At 44.5% G+C, this 20328-nt stretch overlaps 1 long non-coding RNA gene across 1 annotated transcript in view; it reads right to left on the minus strand.

Annotated features, from left to right (window-relative positions):
* Positions 1–1444: 1444 nt before the first annotated feature.
* Positions 1445–20328, minus strand: part of LOC309612246 — a 38206-nt gene continuing 19322 nt past the window's right edge. Inside the window, exon 2 of the long non-coding RNA XR_014235072.1 lies at positions 1445–10701. This is a non-coding gene — a long non-coding RNA (uncharacterized lncRNA). The remainder of the gene's footprint in view (positions 10702–20328) is intronic.

A 20328-nucleotide genomic window follows, 5' to 3' on the forward strand; every position in this document is an offset into this window, starting at 1 on the left:
CTTCAGGGTTGGGAATTGGGTGTGATCGGCAGATTTGGGATGCACATCTCCCAAACACCCTTCACTTGGGAAGTGCTCTGCACACCTCCAGAAAAGGGGGCAACCTGAGTGGCCATATTTTCTTGGGAGACTCACCCTTGGTCATAACCGATTGGACCACAGGGAAGAACTGATCCAAGCTGAGCCAATTAGATTCTCGGGCATTCAAAATAAGAGACACAGAAACAAATGTATTGTGTTGTATTGTGGGCCACTGGAGTTGTAAGGTCATGGAGGGTTAAAGCTGTTTGGGGTAGAATGGTAACTCAAAACAATGAATTATTATTACAAAGCAGGAGATATTCAAAGCCCGAAGCAAAAGCTAAAAGAGGAAGAGATGAAGGAACTCAGGGAGGGAGGGATTGAGAGAGAGAGAGAGAGAAGGTGGAGAAAAAAGCCACCAGATCCTGTGAATCCCGGCTTCTGCAGGTGTGTTCCCTGAGGTTACCTTGTATCCTTACAATAAATTTTCCTTTTACTAACCCATCCTTGACCAAGGCTATGAAATTATTGCATAAGTCCAACTCTTTTTGCTCATTTTTGACAGTTCCCAAACAACCTTCTGAGAAATGCCCTTGACATCACGATATAGGAACACACACCTGTCAGTCTATGTTTGCCCGTTATAAATGTGTGATTACAAAGGGGTTATTGAGTAACCTCATGTGTCTGGAGCTATGCTGGGGGCCATGTACACACCAGAAAAGTAGAGGACATAATTCCTCACTCCAAGGAATTAAGGTGGGAGATAAAACTAATATATGAAAGAATTACACCCCCATTTATCCTAAGGGCTGGGCCAAGAATGTCATTCCTTGAGAAGACTGCTGAGATCAGATTGACATGTACCAGACACAGCTGGAAGGCACGAGGGGCAGCTGCTGGGTCAGGGGCAGCTCTAAAGAGGAGACGTCAGGTTGTAGTTGGAGGGACTATCCTTCATGCGCCCACCCACCACACAGCCATGTCCCGGCAACTTGGGGACCTCCCAGGAGGCTGACATGCCCTCTGGGGAACAGCCCTAAGGGCCAGTAGGTGTGCCCACAGTAGTGTTGCCCTACAAGCTGTCCTTTGAAAGGGGCGAATTGTTGTCCTTGTTTTGGGCTTTGCACAGAGGCAGGGGGAGTGGGAGAAGGCATCGAGCTTACCAGCCCAGGTGGGATGGAGGGGTCAGAGGACCTGGTTCACTCCAGACCCTGGACTCTCCAGGTGAAAAGCCTCCATCTCATTTTCTCTAAAAAGAAGGACACTTCGCTTCCTTCACAGGATAAGTTTTAAGACTTCAAGAAGCCAATGTGTGGAAATTACATTGCAACTTTTAAAATGCTATTTGAAAGAGAACTGTGACTATCCTGGTGATTATAACACTGAATGTTTTTTTTTTTTTTTTTTTTTTTTTTCCACACACACACACTGTATTTTATTTTTACAAGAGATAAATCGACTGACACCAAGCATTGTACATGGATGACCACAACAAAAGCAACAATGATTGCAATTACCAAACATGAAACACACTCATACTATGTCATAGTATTGACATTCAGTCCAGTAATCCTCCACTGTAACAGCTCCTTTACTTTGCAGTGAAAATTGATTTGTATATTCTTTGCCTCTGAGTCCTTGTGGAATTTTTTTTTTTTTTTAATTCAGACAGAAAGTCACAAAAATTATACTCATCCTCATCAGTTCACTCAGTCCCATGAAATTAATTTTTTTTTTTTCATCTTGATCTTTTGTTAGCACTTTTATGAGTTCATCAGTTTTTCATTAGAGTTCTGAAAATGCTTATTCATTCAGTTCAGCAGTACAGTCCGTTACCAGAAACCTGTACTTGTCAGAGTCTTTTCCATGTATTTCTTGAAGATGAAACCCTTTTATAGGAACATATTTGCAAAATCATCAGAGTACACCCAGAACTGTCTGTAAATGACAAAAGACTTAAAAATGACCACGGTTAAAGATTTGATGACAGTTCATAATAATGCAGTTGACAAGAAAATTAGTTATTTCTGAGATATACATTTTAAAGTAATAACTAGGATTATTACTTATAACATTATACCAGAACATATAAGATTTTTAGAAATTTCATGTAATGTCTGAAACATTTATATTAACATATTTCCATACATATTTCCATACAAGTACAAATATAAGATTTTTAGAAATTTCATGTAATGTCTGAAACATTTATATTAACATATTTCCATACAAATAACCCAATGAAAGTTTAGTATTAGTTGTTTTGTTTGTTTTTTTATACTGCAGGTTCTTATTAGGCATCAGTTTTATACACATCAGTGTATACATGTCAATCCCAATCGCCCAATTCAGCACACCACCATCCCCACCCCACCGCAGTTTTCCCCCCTTGGTGTCCATATGTCCATTCTCTACATCTGTGTCTCAACTTCTGCCCTGCAAACTGGCTCATCTGTACCATTTTTCTAGGTTCCGCATACATGCATTAATATACGATATTTGTTTTTCTCTTTCTGACTTACTTCACTCTGTATGACAGTCTCTAGATCCATCCACGTCTCAACAAATGACTCAATTTCGTTCCTTTTTATGGCTGAGTAATATTCCATTGTATATATGTACCACATCTTCTTTATCCATTCGTCTGTTGATGGGCATTTAGGTTGCTTCCATGACCTGGCTATTGTAAATAGTGCTGCAATGAACATTCGGGTGCATGTGTCTTTTTGAATTACGGTTTTCTCTGGGTATATGCCCAGTAGTGGGATTGCTGGGTCATATGGTAATTCTATTTTTAGTTTTTTAAGGAACCTCCATATTGTTCTCCATAGTGGCTGTATCAACTTACATTCCCACCAACAGTGCAAGAGGGTTCCCTTTTCACCACATCCTCTCCAGCATTTGTTGTTTGTAGATTTTCTGATGATGCCCATTCTAACAGGAGTGAGGTGATACCTCATTGTAGTTTTGATTTGCATTTCTCTAATAATTAGTGATGTTGAGCATCTTTTCATGTGCTTCGTGGCCATCTGTATGTCTTCTTTGGAGAAATGTCTATTTAGGTCTTCTGCCCATTTTTGGATTGGGGTGTTTGTTTCTTTGATATTGAGCTGAATGAGCTGTTTATATATTTTGGAGATTAATCCTTTGTCCGTTGATTCATTTGCAAATATTTTCTCCCATTCTGAGGGTTGTCTTTTCGTCTTGTTTATGGTTTCCTTTGCTGTGCAAAAGCTTTGAAGTTTCATTAGGTCCCACTTGTTTATTTTTGTTTTTATTTCCATTACTCTAGGAGGTGGATCAAAAAAGATCTTGCTGTGATTTATGTCAAAGAGTGTTCTTCCTATGTTTTCCTCTAAGAGTTTTATAGTGTCCAGTCTTATATTTAGGTCTCTAATCCATTTTGAGTTTATTTTTGTGTATGGTGTTAGGGAGTATTCTAATTTCATTCTTTTACATGTAGCTGTCCAGTTTTCCCAGCACCACTTATTGAAGAGACTGTCTTTTCTCCATTGTATATCTTTGCCTCCTTTGTCATAGATTAGTTGACCATAGGTGTGTGGGTTTATCTCTGGGCTTTCTATCTTGTTCCATTGATCTATGTTTCTGTTTTTGTGCCAGTACCATATTGTCTTGATTACTGTAGCTTTGTAGTATAGTCTGAAGTCAGGGAGTCTGATTCCTCCAGCTCCATTTTTTTGCCTCAAGACTGCTTTGCCTATTCGGGGTCTTTTGTGTCTCCATACAAATTTTAAGATGATTTGTTCTAGCTCCGTAAAAAATGCCATTGGTAATTTGATAGGGATTGCATTGAATCTGTAGATTGCTTTGGGTAGTATACTCATTTTCACAATGTTGATTCTTCCAATCCAAGAACATGGTATAGCTCTCCATCTGTTGGTATCATCTTTAATTTCTTTCATCAGTGTCTTATAGTTTTCTGCATACAGGTCTTTTGTCTCCCTAGGTAGGTTTATTCCTAGGTATTTTATTCTTTTTGTTGCAATGGTAAATGGGAGTGTTTCCATAATTTCTCTTTCAGATTTTTCATCATTAGTGTATAGGAATGCAAGAGATTTCTGTGCATTAATTTTGTATCCTGCAACTTTACCATATTCATTAATTAGCTCTAGCAGTTTTCTGGTGGCAGTTTTAGGATTCTCTATGTATAGTATCATGTCATCCGCAAACAGTGACAGTTTTACTTCTTCTTTTCCAATTTGTATTCCTTTTATTTCTTTTTCTTCTCTGATTGCCATGGCTAGGACTTCGAAAACTATGTTGAATAATAGTGGTGAGAGTGGACATCCTTGTCTCGTTCCTGATCTTAGAGGAAATGCTTTCAGTTTTTCACCATTGAGAATGATGTTTGCTGTGGGTTTGTCATATATGGCCTTTATTATGTTGAGGTAGGTTCCCTCTATGCCCACTTTCTGGAGAGTTTTTATCAGAAATGGGTGTTGAATTTTGTCAAAAGCTTTTTCTGCATCTATTGAGATGATCATATGGTTTTTATTCTTCAATTTGTTAATATGGTGTATCACATTGATTGATTTGCGTATATTGAAGAATCCTTGCATCCCTGGGATAAATCCCACTTGATCGTGGTGTATGATCCTTTTAATGTGTTGTTGGATTCTGTTTGCTAGTATTTTGTTGAGGATTTTTGCATCTATATTCATCAGTGATATTGGTCTGTAATTTTCTTTTTTTGTGTTTTTTTTGACATTGAGCATTTCTTTTAAGGTAGCAGCCAATTGATTAGTTGTAAGTCCAGGCCTGCAGGCCCAGCCTACCCCCTTTTCTGGACCCACTCCTGACTTGGGGTTTAGGGGCCCAATCATGGCTGATGTGAATGGACACATCGCACGCCACGTAGTTCTAGGTGCGTTACATGCATTATCTGTCTCCATCCTCCAGAAGTGAGCACTACAAGGATTCTACTGAGGTCGAGAAGGCCAAATGACCTTCCCAAGGTCACACAGCTCGGAAGTGGCAGAGTCAAGATTCAACCCAGGCAGGCTTATCCCGGAGCCCTTGCTCTTGACTCACTCTGTTGCCCTTGGAAACCTGCCTTCCCCAGGTGCTTTCCCCCTGATCCATGCCAGCACCGTGGGCCACCCCTTCCCCTGTGTGCTCCAAGCATCCAGATGGGAGAAATTCCTTTCCACTCTTTGAATAAACCCATTTCTCTCTTGCCTCGGGGTCTTCGCACCTGCTGCTCATTCCTCTCCATCCTTCTTTACTTGAACAATTTTATGTATTGTTAGGGTCTCAGCTTAGACCACATGCCCTCGGAGAAAGCACTTCCTGAATGCCCTGGGTCTGAATTAGTGCGGCAACTCTGGGCTCCTACAGAACTTCCCCTATTGTAGGGCTCATCGCTTTGGATTGGAATTGCCTTTTAATGTCTCTGTCTACCCAGCTGTTAGCATAAGGGCTGCATTCGTTTCCCCCCACCCGCCAGGGTTAATCTTGCTCCCCGAGCATCCTGAGTGGTTAACACAGTGCCTGGCACATAGGCGCCCATACATACTTGATGGAGAAGGAATCAACTAATGACTGCTCGGCCCCGCTTCCCTCACTGTCTCCACCTTGGACCGTGTGCGCGCTCTCTGGGCTCCCGTGAGCCCTTCTCAGCATGTGCTCGCCTGGCAGTGGGGCCCCGTCTTGCATGGTGCTGACTGCTGGCCCAGAGCCCGCCCCCCAGACCCATTGTTTGTCTGCTGGACTGGATGCCCTCGTGGTGCCCCACGTCTGCCCCACCTGGAGAGCAGGTCTGGCTGGTCTAGGTCTCTCCTGGGACTCTCTTTCCACTGCTACCCACTGGGTCATATCCTGCTGAGTATCCACCTTTGGCTCCTTTCACAGAGATGGGCTTAACCCATATTTAGACAACATAAGTTTGACCATCATAAAAGACCTCAAAGCAGGCAAAGCTACCTTTCACCCATTCCCTGAGGACAGGAATGACAGTCAAAATACAGATAACAGGTATATCGTGGACCCCAGTTGATCACAACCAAGGGACCAGAATCTGGTCTTGTCCTTGATATGTAAAGCAGTAACCTTTTCTTATGGAATCTGGGGAGTGTGGGCTTCAGGGGCCTAGGGACAGCAGGTGTGTACGAACTGATACAGAATGATTTCAATACCTAACAACTGATAATAGCACCTTGGTGTGTTCTAGCTGAGCGCGTTGTTTATGATATGGAATTGGAGTGATTGGGCTGAATGACTGGAAAGGCAACTTGTCTGCTGTTGCCTAAAATAGCATCATCAGTGCGTATCAGCAAATTATTCATGGTCAAGATAGGGGAGACAGACAATCCGCCCCTGGTGACATTTCCCTGTGACCTGGGGATTGAGAAGCACACTGGAGTCTGTGGAAGGACAAAAGCTGGTACCAACTCAGTTCCTGCCCAGAACAAGAGTTGACAAGAGTCGAGTGAGTGAACGTGTGTGTGTGGTGTCTAGATATGCACTATATGTGTGTGATGTGTGTTTATGTGTGGTCTGTATGTGTGTGTGGGGTAGGGGGTAGTATAAGAATGGTGTGTGGTGTGTGTGTTTCTGCGTTGTGTGCCATGGATGTGGTGTGGAGGTGTGGTTGTGTGTACATGCCTCTGCGTTCTGGACGAGACCAAGAAGATGGTGGCTGGGAGAACAAAGAATGGAGGGGGCCCTCCCTTAGCCAAGCCCTTGAAGTACATTGTACGTCATCATCCCAGGAGGCCAGGTGAACAAGAGACTGGCTGGGACCAACCAGCAACCGACAGTACTCAGCAATGGTCTCCCCTGATTGGGAGGTTCTTCTCACCTCTGCAGGGTGGGAAGCAAACCTCATTCCAAAGACAATCTGACAAAAAAGGAAAGAAAGGACTTTCCAGCTTCCTTTGCAGCTTCTACACTGTTTTTTGTTGGCATGTTGTTTTTTTCGGTATAGCTCTTTGCCAAAAGAACTTGCCCTATTGAGCCTGTTGGGGAAAATTTACGGCCTGAGTCAGTCTCAGGCCACATCAAACAAAGCAAAGCCTTCAGCCCAGAGGAGATATCCGCCTTTCCTGGCAGTGACAGTAGCATAGGGATTATAAAGGATTTTGGTCAAGGGAGTGTCATAATGAACAAACTGTTCTAGGAGCCTGAGGTCCTGGATAGATTGGAGCAGGGGTAACAGACGCCTTGTCCAAGGTCACTGCACTGTTTCTTTCTGGCTGGGTGTCAGCATGGCTGGGGATGGATTTTTTTTTTTTTTTTGCTTTGTTTTGTTTTGTTTTTTACTTTTTATTTTATATTGGAGTATAGCCAATTAACAATGTTGTGTTAGTTTCAGGTGTACAGCAAAGTGATTCAGTTATACATATACATGTATCTATTCTTTTTCAGATTCTTTTGGGGATGGATTTATTGGTCAGTGTAGGTTATTGGAAGAACAAAATCTCACTCCAGGCATCCTGACCCCCAGCTAACAGGATCCTCCAATTCTGTGGCACCTTCAGAATCTGATGATTCACTTGGGGCTGTGACCAAAATGTCACCATCTCTCCAGTCCCCAGGTCTGAGGGATTGGACAAGCCCTGCTCCTCAGCAAGGGAGCATAATGGGACCCTGACATAAAAGTCACCAGTAATGACATTTTGAGTTTACTGAGCAGAACCTGAGAGCCACTTGTAAAATTACTTTAAGAACCTAAGTTGGGGGACTTCCCTGGTGGTGCAGTGGATAAGACTCTGCGCTCCCAGTGCAGAGGGCCCGGGTTCAATCCCTGGTCAGGGAACTAGACCCTACATGCATGCTGCAACTAAGAGTTTGCATGCCACAACTAAGGAGCAACTAAGAAGCTTACCTGCCACAACTAACACCAGGCGCAACCAAATAAATAAATAATTTTTTTTTTTTTAAGAAAAGAACCTAATTGGATGGACCTCATTCTCCATTTTCAGAAACGCTTTCATCAATGATTAACTGATGATACGAAACGAAACTGTTTCCAGTTGGTTGCCGACCACATGTTCCCCCAATTGCCTCTCCAGCTGGAAGGTCATCAATGTTTCCATTAATGTTCAGGACACAGATCTCCTAAGTTTGCTCTTAGACCATTTGAGGAAATAGCCTGATTTTTAAAAAATATTTTTTATTGAGGTATAATTTACACACAGTGAAATGCTCAGATCTAACCTACAGAGTGTGATGAGTTTTGACAAATATTTACAAGGTGGAACCACTATTCCAATCAAGACATAAAACATTTCTATCACCTGGAAAGTTCCTTCTTGTTCTTTTCCAATCAATCCCAACTCTTCTTTCACCGTAGATTGGTTTTGTCTTTTCTCGAGTGTCTGTTATGGGCTGAATGTTTGTCTCCCTCCAAATTTCATATGTTGATGGTATTAGGAGGAGGCCTTTGGGAAATGATCAGTTCATGAGGGTGGAGCCCATATAAGTCCCCTTATAAAAGGAATCCTGGAGAGATCCCTCACCCCTTCCACTATGTGAGACACAGTGAGAAGATGGGAGCTCTATGAACCAGGAAGAAAGCCCTCACCAGACACCGAAACTGCTGGTGTCTTGACCTTGGACTTCCCAGCCTCCAAACTGTAAGAAATAAATTTCTGTTGTTTATAAGTCATGCAGTCTATGGCATTCTGTTATAGCAGCCCAGATGAACTAAGATTGTGTCATATAAATGGAATCATGTAGTCTTCTGTGTCTGGTTTCCTTCACTCAGCATGTCTGTGAGATTCATCTGTGTTGTTTTGTATATTGGTAATCCTTTTCTTTTTATTGCAGAAGAGTTTTCCATTGTATGTGTAGTCTACAATTTGTTTATCCATTCATCTGCTGATGGACCATTGGGTTTTTCCAGCATTTGGCTACTAAGAATAAAGCTGCTATAAACCTTTATGTAGATTTCTTTGTGTGGGTTGGATATAGGTTTCATTTGTCTAAGGTAAAAGTATCTAGGAGTAGAACTCCTGGGCCATAAAATAGGTGGATATTTAACTTTACAAGAAACATGTGGCTTGTTTTTTAGATTACCTTTCTGAAAGGACGTTTATAAGTCAGCTTGCAAAGACCACACCAAAAAAATCTCCACAGGAAGAAGGTGGTAGCAGAGAGGTCACAGCCTTTATTGAAAATGGCTGTTTCAACCAACTCCTGAGTACATGCTAACTTTGGGCTGTACACCAGAAAATGCTATTTGCATTACTAATGGAAATGGACAAAGCAGAGTGGCAATACTGAAATACACAGAAGGTTATTTATGCCAAAAGTTTGACCAAACCTTTCGGAATTTTGCCTCAACCAATTACAATTTAGCAGGTTGATTTATTGAGAATGTAAACTATGGAAAGGTCACCCTTTGAAAAGCTAATCTGAGTTCTGAATTTTCACTTCCGTAGACTCCGTCTTACCCCGGGAAAGATAAACAGGCTTTTCTGTGATTAGAGGGCCTGGCTAACTGGGCCTTCACTGTCAGCCAGTTGTATCAGCAACCCTTATTCTATGAGAAAGCAGCACAAGAAAGCTTTTGTGTTTGGGGGACTGAACAGGAGAAACGGATCTTACCTTGGCTGGACCCCTGGGAACTGCAGTAATGGAAAATGGCAGCCTGGTCCCACATGGAAGAGTCCTGAATCTCATGGAGACCCTGCTTCTCTTGGCAAGACCTCTGAGGAAATGGTGACAGGGTGGCTGGTGAGGCCGGGAACTAGGAATTGTGGCCTAGAAAGCTTATATTGGAGGCTGGGCTAGCCTTGTTCTCCCACCTGGAAAATGGGGCCATCAGAAGTGGGGAGCTAGAGCAGGAGACTGCAGTTAAAGAAACAGCAACATCACTAGGCTCCTGGGAGGTCTTGGGGGACCAAAACCATGGATACTGCATTTCCTGGCAAAGTTGGTTGCTCTCTGTCATAGGATGAATCATTGTTTACCACTTTTCAGACCCTTCCTGAATTAGAATTTTACTCTCACCGTCTTTGACATGTGACTTTGCAGTGGTACGCATTAGTGTGAATGGACTATACCTCTGCCTTTGATGTTGGCATGGCCACGTGACCTGCTTGAATCAATGGAGTGTGGGCAAGAGGGGCTCAAGAGGACTCAGGAGGCATCATGCGTCTCTGCTCAACTTCCTGGGCTCCTGCCATTTGCCATGAAAGGAACATGCCCTAGTAGGGCTGGTCATAGGAAAATATGGAGGAAGGTAGATGAGAGCCAATTTGAAGCCTTCATCCTAACCCAGGAGATTTGTAGCCTCAAGCAGAGCTTTCCCAGCCCAACTACAGACCTGAGAGCAAGAAAGGTCCATGCTCATTGTTGTATGCCATTGAGTTTTGTGTGACTTGTTATGCAGAATAATTATAGCATTTGCTGACTGATACATACACCAATACTGTTCTCCTCTTCTTTCATAATAATGCAAATCCCAGTTTTCATTGGCTCTTTGGAATAAGGCTAAATACCCCAGCCTTCCTTGCAGCTCTGTGTGGCCATATAACTGAGTTCTGGTCAATGAGATGTTAGTAGAAGTGTTGTGTGGTAGCTTCTGAGACTCTTCATTCAAGGCCAACAGCATGCAATGTTCACCCCTTTCTGCATCCTGCTATCTGGAACAAGGATGTGATGGCTGGAGCTCCAGCTGACATTTCAGATCCTGAGGAAGAAGGCCGTATCCTAGAGAAGATGAACAGTGAGCTACCTGGAGTTACCTGGGCTATTCTATGAGACAGAAATAAACTGTGGTCTTTAAGCTTTTTTCTCTTTAAAATTCCCCTGCTGAGCTTACTCCTGACACAGTTCTCAAGACAGTTTTTACTAAATCTGATATGTACTTGTGATATTACTTAGAAGCAGACTATTGTGCAGCAACAACCAACTGTTACTACTAACCAACTGTTTGATAGAAATCAAAATGGGTACAACGTTAAGCAGTCTAAAAATAAGTCTCTCAGGAGGGAGAATGGGGAGTGACTGATAATGGATGTGGGTCCCTTTAGGGGTGATAAAATTGTTCTAATATGAGATAGTGGTGATGGCTGCACAACTCTGAATACACGAAAAACAATGAAAGTGTATCCTTTCAAAGGGTGAACTTTACACTCTGTGAATGATAGCTCAATAACCTGTTAAAAAAAAATCGCTCACTTGTTCACTGCTTGCACCCTCGTGAGGCAGGTGCTATCATTTTCCCGTACATCTCGGTACCTGAAACGAAGTCTCAGAGAGCTGAAGTGACTCTCTCAGTTTGTCTACCTCATAAATGTCAGAGACCAGACTGGAACTTAGGTCTCCTGACACCAGTGCCCATGCAGCTCCTACCCCAATCCCCCCCGGTGTGGTTCCCACCTCCACCTTAGGGCTGCAGGGAAACCGGACTCAGGGGCGATTTAGACAACACTGAATTGTGAGTAAAGCTCATTTTCTGCTCTTCCTTCTAGCACTTTCTCCTCTGGCACCCTCTTCCCTCCAGCCACCCTCTCTTATGTCAACGGCCCTTAGTGATTCAACATCCCTGCCCACTCTATTTTACAAGCATTCTTGTCAAGAAATGTAAGAAGATACTTGACTGATAGAAATCAACATACGACGTAATTGCAAGTAATTTTTCCCACCTTGCCAGGTACCTCGACTCCCAAGTGCCCCTCCCCCACCACCAAGTGTCTGGGACAAACCACCGAGGGGCTGCCAGCTTCCATTGTTGTGGACGAAGCCTTTGCAAACCTCGGGAGCCATTTCATTTAAAGCTGCCATCTTTTCCACATTTTTATTTGTTGGGGTGGTTTGCATTTTATGCAATTGGTTTAAAATCAGTTTTTTCTTTCCCCTTGCCTAGGAAGAGTGGCAGAGGTAAATGAGAAGTAAGTGAGAAGATGCCAAAGATGGATGGGGTGGAGCAAAGTGATTTACTAGGTCACGGTAGATTTGCCATGACAGAGCCTGGCAGGAGACAGGCTATAACCATCAGTTTTCCATTAATTCTTGGAACCAGACCCTCCCTGGCACAGTGGTTAGGAAGGCAAGGTTGATTTTATGCTCAAAAATGTTGGGACTGGAAATTCCCTGGTAGTCCAGTGGCTAGGACTCCGTGCTTTCACTACCAAAGGCCCAGGTTCAATCCCTGGTTTTGGAATTAAGTTCCCGCAAGCCGTGCGGTACAGCCAAAAAAAAAAAAAAAAAAAAAATGTTGGGACTGGAAGGGACCTTAGAATTACCTAGTCCAGTTGTTGTCAAGCATTTTTAAAGCCATGGAATCCATGCTTTAAAGGAAATCTTCACGAAAGCCCAAATTCTAAAAATAGATCAAACAGGAGCTACTCTGGCTAAAGTGAGACTGGGGGCCCAGGGCAGTTTAAGAATCACTGAGTCCACATAGACATAGAAAACAGACTTATGGTTACCAAAGGGGAAAAAGGTGGGGGGGATAAATTAGGAGTTTGGGATCAGCAGATACAAACTACTATATATAAAATAGATAAGCAACAGGTCCTACCGTATAGCACAGGGAACTATATTCAATATCTTGTAATAAGCTATAATGAGAAAAAATACATATATATAACTGAATCACTTTGCTGTACACCAGAAACTGACATAACATTATAAATCAACTATATTTCAATTAAAAAAAAATAAATGAAAATGACCAACACACACACACACACACACACACACACACACACACACACACACACATGAAGTACACTAAGTCCAACCCCTGTGCTACAGGTGAGGAAACTGAGGCCTAAAAATGAGAATGACTTGTCCAAGGGCACACAGCCATTTAGTGGCATAGCAAGCTCCCAGCCCCAGACCTCTCAGGCTCCTTTAGCCTCATGCAGGTCAAAAAAGAGCTATTTCTAAAATTCTAGAAGACATTGGAGCACAAACAGTACATTGCTGAGACCCCTCTAACAGAGTGACACCGAGCAGGGAGAGATGTTCCCTCCCATACTGCCATAGGCACTGTGTCAGCTCTACTTTAACAGGACCGAGTAGAATTATCAATGATGCTCAAGGGGAGGTGGGATGGCCCCAAGGATGTATATACAGTGGAAACAGCAGTGGTGTCTATGTGGTCAGGGTCCTAAAAGGAAGCAAATGGCATCTCAAACTAAGGAGAGTTTGAAGAAGGACCATTTACAAAGATGTGAGCAGTGAAGGGAAACCTATAAGGGGTTGGAAAGCATCCCAGGGCTAACAGCAGCAGGAAGGCTTTACCTCTCCTAGACCTGAGGGCACAAGCAAGGAAGTGGCCGCCTGGTCAGAGCTGCAGCCTTTGTTAAGGGAATCAGCCAACTCACAGCAGGAGGGAGCAGGCAATGAACACCCTGCCCTCAGTGCCTTCCACTGGCTGAACCTAACCAGAGGCCAAGACAAAGTAGCCTTGGATGAGGCAGTTCATAAAGGTCAGCTTTGCAGGGCACTGAGCATGGCAGGGAGGGTGGGGAGGGAGTCTGGAGGGGCAAGTAGAAGATATCCACCACAGTGTGGTCCGGTGGAAGCAGCAGTGTCCAGCAGACCTCGGAAACAGCTGACTCTGCGTGTTCATGAGAACACCCCCAGGTACTCCCAGAAATTCTCATGGGGCATAGGCACTTCGCAGGGGTGGCTGTAGGGAAGAACTTGAGAAACAAGGTCATGAATGTGACCTCATTTGTACCTATGGGGCCTGGGGAAATTTGCATACTTCATTACTGAAGTCCGGCTCCTCTGACCTTGTCAATGGAGGAACATGCCCCAGTTGCAAGGGCAGGTGAGGTCTGCAAAGGTCCATTTTGCCCCTGGAGAGCTCCTCGTCTCCAGCACTTGCTACCATGGCAGCCTCAGGGGAGCGTGGCTTCCTCTTTGCCTTTCACATCTGCATTCCTGCAATGCAATTCTGAACCTAACTACTCAGGGTTAGTGCAGACTCCACAGGCTAAGGGCACAGTCGCCAATAAGACTGCCTTCGTGCAACATGCCGGCCACAAGTTCAGGGGTCCCTGAGCCACCCAGACTTCTGACCAACTGGCTACAAATTTGGGGGTTCCCACTACCCCTGCAGGTTGATAATTCACTAGAATGACTCTCAGAACTCAGGAAAGTGCTAGACTTACAATTTCAATTTTATTATAAAGGATACAAATCAGGACCAGCCAAGTGAAGAGGCTCATAGGGAAACGTCTGGGAGGGTTCTGAACCCAGAGCTTCCATGTCCTCTCCATGTGGAATCTAGAGCACATCATCCACCAGCACTTTTATGTGTTCACTAGTCAGGGAGTTCACCCGAGCCTCTGTGTCCAGAGTTTTTCTTGGGGTTTCATTACACAGGCTTGATTAATTGAATCACTAGAAGTGTGATTGAACTCAATCTTCAGCCCCCCCACCCCTCCAGACCAATATCACCTGACTCAAAACCCCAACTTTGTAGTCACCTGGTTGGTCTTTCTGGCTTGGCCAACCCTCATCCTGAAACTCCAGGGCCCACCAGGAGTCACCTCATCAACACGAGCTCAGGTGTGGTCCCAGGGCCCGCTGTGAATAATAAAGACACTCCTAACATTCAGGAAATTCCAAGAGTTTAGAAGACCCATCCCAGGAATCCAGGACAAAGACTGAATAAAGTATTATACAACAATATCCCATAACATGGCTATCATAGGCTGAAATATTTAAGCTGAACCTGACTAAAGGCGAGCAGTGGGGTGGCTAGGATTTTCCTTGGGTCCCAACCTACAATGATTTTAGTGACTGACTGCAGTGCTGGGTGTGGAGTGAGGGCAGATTCTGAGACCACATCCAGGATCAACTGGAAAGAGTGATATGATTAACCAGCCATGACAGACTTAGCATAGAAGAGGATTAGAAGGGGAGGGTGAGAGCATGCATGTTTGGTCCTTACTAACCCTGTGCTAAGGGATAAAGTTTTTAAAAAAGGAATAACTACCATATGACCCAGCAATCCCACTACTGGTCATATACCCTGAGGAAACCATAATTTAAAAAGAGACGTGTACCTCAATGTTCATTGCAGCTCTATTTACAATAGCCAGGACATGGAAGCAAACTAAGTGTCCATCGACAGACGAATGGATAAAGAAGATGTGGCACATATATACAATGGAATATTACTTAGCCATAAAAAGAAACGAAACTGAGTTATTTGTAGTGAGGTGGGTGGACCTAGAGTCTGTCATACAGGGTGAAGTAAGTTAGAAAGAGAAAAACAAATACCGTATGCTAACACCTATATATGGAATCTAAAAAAAAAATGGTACTGATGAAACAGTGGCAGGGCAGGAATAAAGATGCAGATGTAGAGAATGGACTTGAGGACACGGTGCAGGGAGGGGGAAGCTGGGGTGAAGTGAGAGTAGCACTGACATATATACACTACAAAATGTAGATAGCTAGTGGGAAGTAGCAGCATAGCACAGGGAGATCAGCTCAGTGTTTTGTGATGACCTAGAGGGGTGGGATAGGGAGGGTGGGAGGGAGGCTTAAGAGGGAGGGGACATGGGGATATATGTATGCATATGGCTGATTCACTTTGTTGTACAACAGAAACTAACACAGCATTGTGAAGCAATTATACTCCAATAAAGATGTATTTTAAAAAAAAAAAAAGGAGGGCTTCCCTGGTGGCGCAGTGGTTAAGAATCCACCTGCCAATGCAGGGGACACGGGTTCAAGCCCTGGTCTGGGAAGATCCCACATGCTGTGGAGCAACTAAGCCCGTGCGCCACAACTACTGAGCCTGCGCTCTAGAGCCAACTAGCCACAACTACTGAGCCCACGTGCCACAACTACTGAAGCCCATGCGCCTAGAGCCTGTGCTCCGCAATAAGAGAGGCCACCGCAATGAGAAGCCCATGCACTGCAACGAAGAGTCGCCCCCGCCCACCACAACTAGAGAAAACCGGCGCGCAGCAACAAAGACCCAACGCAGCCAAAAATAAATAAATTTTTAAAAAAATTTTAAAAAAGGAATAACCTCAGAGTAATAAAAATGATAATACTGTTTGCAAAGACTGCTCTTTAGAACATGTAAGACCCATCCCACTTTAGTTCCCATCCTAATGCCATGTAGCAAGTACCATGTTTAACCCTCGCCAGCAAGGAGGTCATATCTTTTTATTTCACCTCCTTAAAATCTAGACTCATGAAAGGAAGACTGAGAAAGAGATGGGAGTGCCTCACCTGGCCTCTGAATTCTGATTTCCAAGCTAAGGAATCATTTCTACCCCAAATGACTGTCCTAGTGAATGTGGGTCCTTTTAGGGACTATCACATCAACCCACATCTGGGCCGATATGCACTAGTTGCCATACCAACTGTTAAGTTAATCGAAACGTTTCATACAGGTTGGTTAAAAAAAATTGCTGCTCCCTATTCCTGGAGTGCACTTCTACCATTCTGACTTTCTACCCCATTCATGTGGGTAGAATGCACTTCTACCCACCCTCTGCTGGGACTAGGATGGCTACCTACAATAATTTTTAGAGCCCTGTGCAAAATAAAAAGGCAAGACGCCTTGTTTAAAAATTGTTGAGAATTTCAGGACAGTGTCAGCTGAGCATTAAACCAAGCACAAGACCCTCTGAACACATGGGGATCTATACACCTGCACAAGTCACACGGCCACGAAGCCAGCCCTGCCCAGGACCCCTCCACACCTCCTCACAATCTGAGGAAAGGGCTTATCCTGGCACAGATGGGGCCTCCAGGACTTCCTCCAGCTGCATGGCCAGCATCCTTCTGATGAACTGTAGTTCACAGAACACTCCTCCTGCTTACCCCCTCCCCACCAATGCAGGAGAAGCAGGATGCATGAGCAAGAAATAAATCCGTTTTAAAGATACTAATGGAAGGTTGATTGTTACTGCAGCATGACTCAGTGCATCCGAACTTACATACCGATACCCTACAAATTCTTACATATTTTGACAGTCACCCTGCCCATGTGGTTGTCTCCTTGATGCCCAAACAGGACAAGCAGAGTTGTTTTCTTGGAAGGAACATGACTTGACTCTGTTATCAGAAACCCGCAGAAGTATACAAGGCACAACTATATTACCCAACACTATTTTTAACATGTGAACTTTGCCAGTAAACTCGTTTTGACTTATGTTTTCATTGGAAGGTTTTCTCCTTAAGAAAGTGCCAACTTCCTCTCACTGCTGGATCTGAGGTGAGGCAGCCCAAGAAGGAGGAAGGGAAGGAAAGCAGACAGGTTCAACTTTTATTGATTTGTGAGGATAATCTTCTTCACGGAGGGATATTGGGTGAGCAGAAGAAAAGAACAAAGCTGAGAAATGCTGGCCTCCTCTGGAAGCTCCCAGCCCCAGCCCCTCCAGTCCCACCCCCCACTCCTACTCCACCCCAGCGAGGTGGAGCACGGAGGTGGGTACAGGGAGTAGAGCATTTGGGATTTAAAACTAAACATAGCCACAGGATTTTTTTAGGCAGTGAAACTATTCTATATATGACACTATAATGGTGAATCCATATCATTATACATTTTGTCAAAGCCCATAGAATGTACAACACAAAGAGAGACCTCTAATATAAACCAAGGACTCTAATAACCAGGTATTATTGGTTCATCAATTGTACCTAATGTACCACACTAATGCAAGACGTTCATAACAAGGGAACCTTGGTGTGGGTGAGGGTGTGTGTGGGAACTCTGTATTTTCCATAAACCTAAACCTAAAACTGCTAAAAAAAAAAAAAGAGTCTATTAATTTAAAAACTAATAATAAATGTATATTAGAGGAAATGCTCTCATTCTTGCTTCTCTCTGCCTGTTATTTCTCTTTCTCAGGCAGACCTGTCCTAACCAACAGACTGGAAAGATAAAGAGGAGATTTTGTTGTGAGCTCAGGGGAAAGGCCAAAAGATGGCCTTGGACCCAAGGCCACCGTGTACAACTGCCCAAGGCACCTTGTGCCACTGCACAAAGGCACCACATCAAAGAAGGAACGTTGTCCTTGTTGACATTAGAGCTTTGTGTACTTATTATGCAAAATCCAAGAGGTACATTTCCCTGTTTTGCTCAAGGCTAGTAGTAGTCCTAGGCCCTAAATCTTTCCAAGGTGAAGAGGTGGGCCATGGGGCCCAACCTTGCCTACCTACCTGGAGGCAGCTTTGGGGTTTGGGGAATAAAAACCTTTCTGCATTTACCTTTCTTCAGAACTTTGAGGTGTGGCAGGTCGTGGGGAGACCTGTGCATGGGAAGCGCAGAATCCGCCATAAATGCAAAATTGGAAGCCCTGTCCCCCAGGTCCAGAGAAGGAGAGATTTCCCGGGGCTGGTTCAGCCACAAGGTCAGGAGGAGCTGAGTAGTGCTGCTTCCTGAATGGCAGAACTAATGTCACATATGAGAGCATAAGTGGTTTCGGGATGCTGACATGGCTGGGGGTGTAAAAGGCTGAGTGCCCACAGCTCTTGGCTCCTCCACCCAGGTTGCCGAGAACACCGAGTTTCATGCCTGCCCACTGGAGGTACGAAGGGGAGTTGCGTCCATCCATTCATCACCACCTTTTACACAGCTTATTTGCTGTTTCGAGAGCAAGTAGGCGCCCTGAACGCACACATGCCTGTCCTCTGGACTTGACTTAAGGTGTGGCCTCGGGCAGGACACGTGGAGTTGGCTGTGGCAGCTCAGTTGCATGGGCAACTCTCTCCATATAGGTAAACGTCTCTTAGCCCACTAGCATACTTACAGTGATGCTTTGTAGGGAAGAATTTTAGGAGGAGACAATAGCAGTAACATTTTGGAAGTGGGAACGCAAACCAAGGAGGAATAACGGGCCGAGCAGTCTTTTGAGCCCAATCCCAAGTCTGACTTGGAAAAAGATAGAGCAAATGTTTCACACCACAGATTCCTCAAACAGAGGAAGCGGGAGCCCCAGGGACTTCTGGAATCGGCAGGCAGATCATGTGTCATTAGGTGAGGGTTAGGAGAAGCGCTGTTTGAGGAGTAGTCAATGTATGTAAATATATGTTTATATATGCAAACAGATATGTAAATTACCTCGTAATTTACCTGTAAATTACCTTACATACCTAGGATATGTAAATTACCTTGGACTTACCATCAGCAGTGTTCGCACTTGGTAAGCAGTCTCTGAGTGTCTGCTATTACTACATTTCCTAGGTCCCTTGAGACCCTTTTTATTCCACTGGGCACTTACCCACCTCTCGCCGAAGCAGAAATCTGGAGTTTTACTCTCTGGAGAGGGTAACAGAGTGGGCCTCTGGGTTGAGGACCAAGGCACAGTGCAGTGTCGGGTGCAGAACAGAAGGATAGAGGACTCATGCCATTAATTTCTTTCACTCCACCCCCAGGCTGTGCTGTGTGGCTTGTGGGATCTTAGTTCCCTGACCAGTGATCAAACCTACGCCCTCCTGTGCCTCGGCAGCGAAAGTGCGGAGTCCTAACCACTGGACGGCCAGGGAGTTCCCTCATGCCATTAATTTCTAAATTCAGGGAGTCCCAGCTCTTCTTGCCATTCGGGGTCCAGACATGCTGGCAGCCTGACCCCACCTTCCAGGAAGGAGCCTGGAAGATTCCTCTCTGGGGAGTCTGTGCAGCTCTGGACTGCATGGGAAACAGCCCACCCAGATCCCCTACAATATGTTCAAGCTCCATCTCTACATGCTTGACTGATGAGGAAGTGCCATCTGAGATGGGCCTTGGGAGGCTTTAAGAGGGAAGTTAAAGAAATTGGGGTGGAAGGAATAGTATAACAAGCGTGCAGATACAGGATAATTTGAGGCCTTTGAGAGAGGCAGTGAGAGGGTGCTGGGCTAGGGAGCAGGGCAGGGAGAAGGGAGAATTAGGAGATGAGTTTGGAAAGGGTGTCTGGGACCAACAGGTGTCTGACAAAGGCACCGGGGTGAGCAGGGCAATGGGGCTCCCCGGCAGTTCAAATGCCCCTTTCTGAGCCTTGTGCCCCAACCTGGGGCTGCATCAGCCAGTGGAAACAGTGCGTCTGGCTTTGGGTCTGTGCTGGCTGTTGCCCTGGGGACCAGATGGAAGAAAGCCGAGCTCAGGAGATGGAAGTTATTTCGGTAGATAATGAGGAGCCTGATGAGAGTTTGGAAACAGGAAAGTGACATACAGAATTGAGTTAGACTTGAGAGAAGAATTAATTTATGAGCCAGATGCTGAGAAAGGCGATGCGGGACTACACCAAGGTGAACTGGAAAACTCTGATGAATCAGTGTCCATATTTATAGGATAAAGAAGAGATCAGGGACTCGAAAACGGAAATCACTCAAAAAGGAATTGAGCCCTTTGGATAGGAAACAAGA

The sequence above is a fragment of the Balaenoptera borealis genome (assembly GCF_965194805.1).
Source record: "Balaenoptera borealis genome assembly, chromosome: 15".
In the NCBI taxonomy this organism is placed as follows: Eukaryota; Metazoa; Chordata; class Mammalia; order Artiodactyla; family Balaenopteridae; genus Balaenoptera; species Balaenoptera borealis.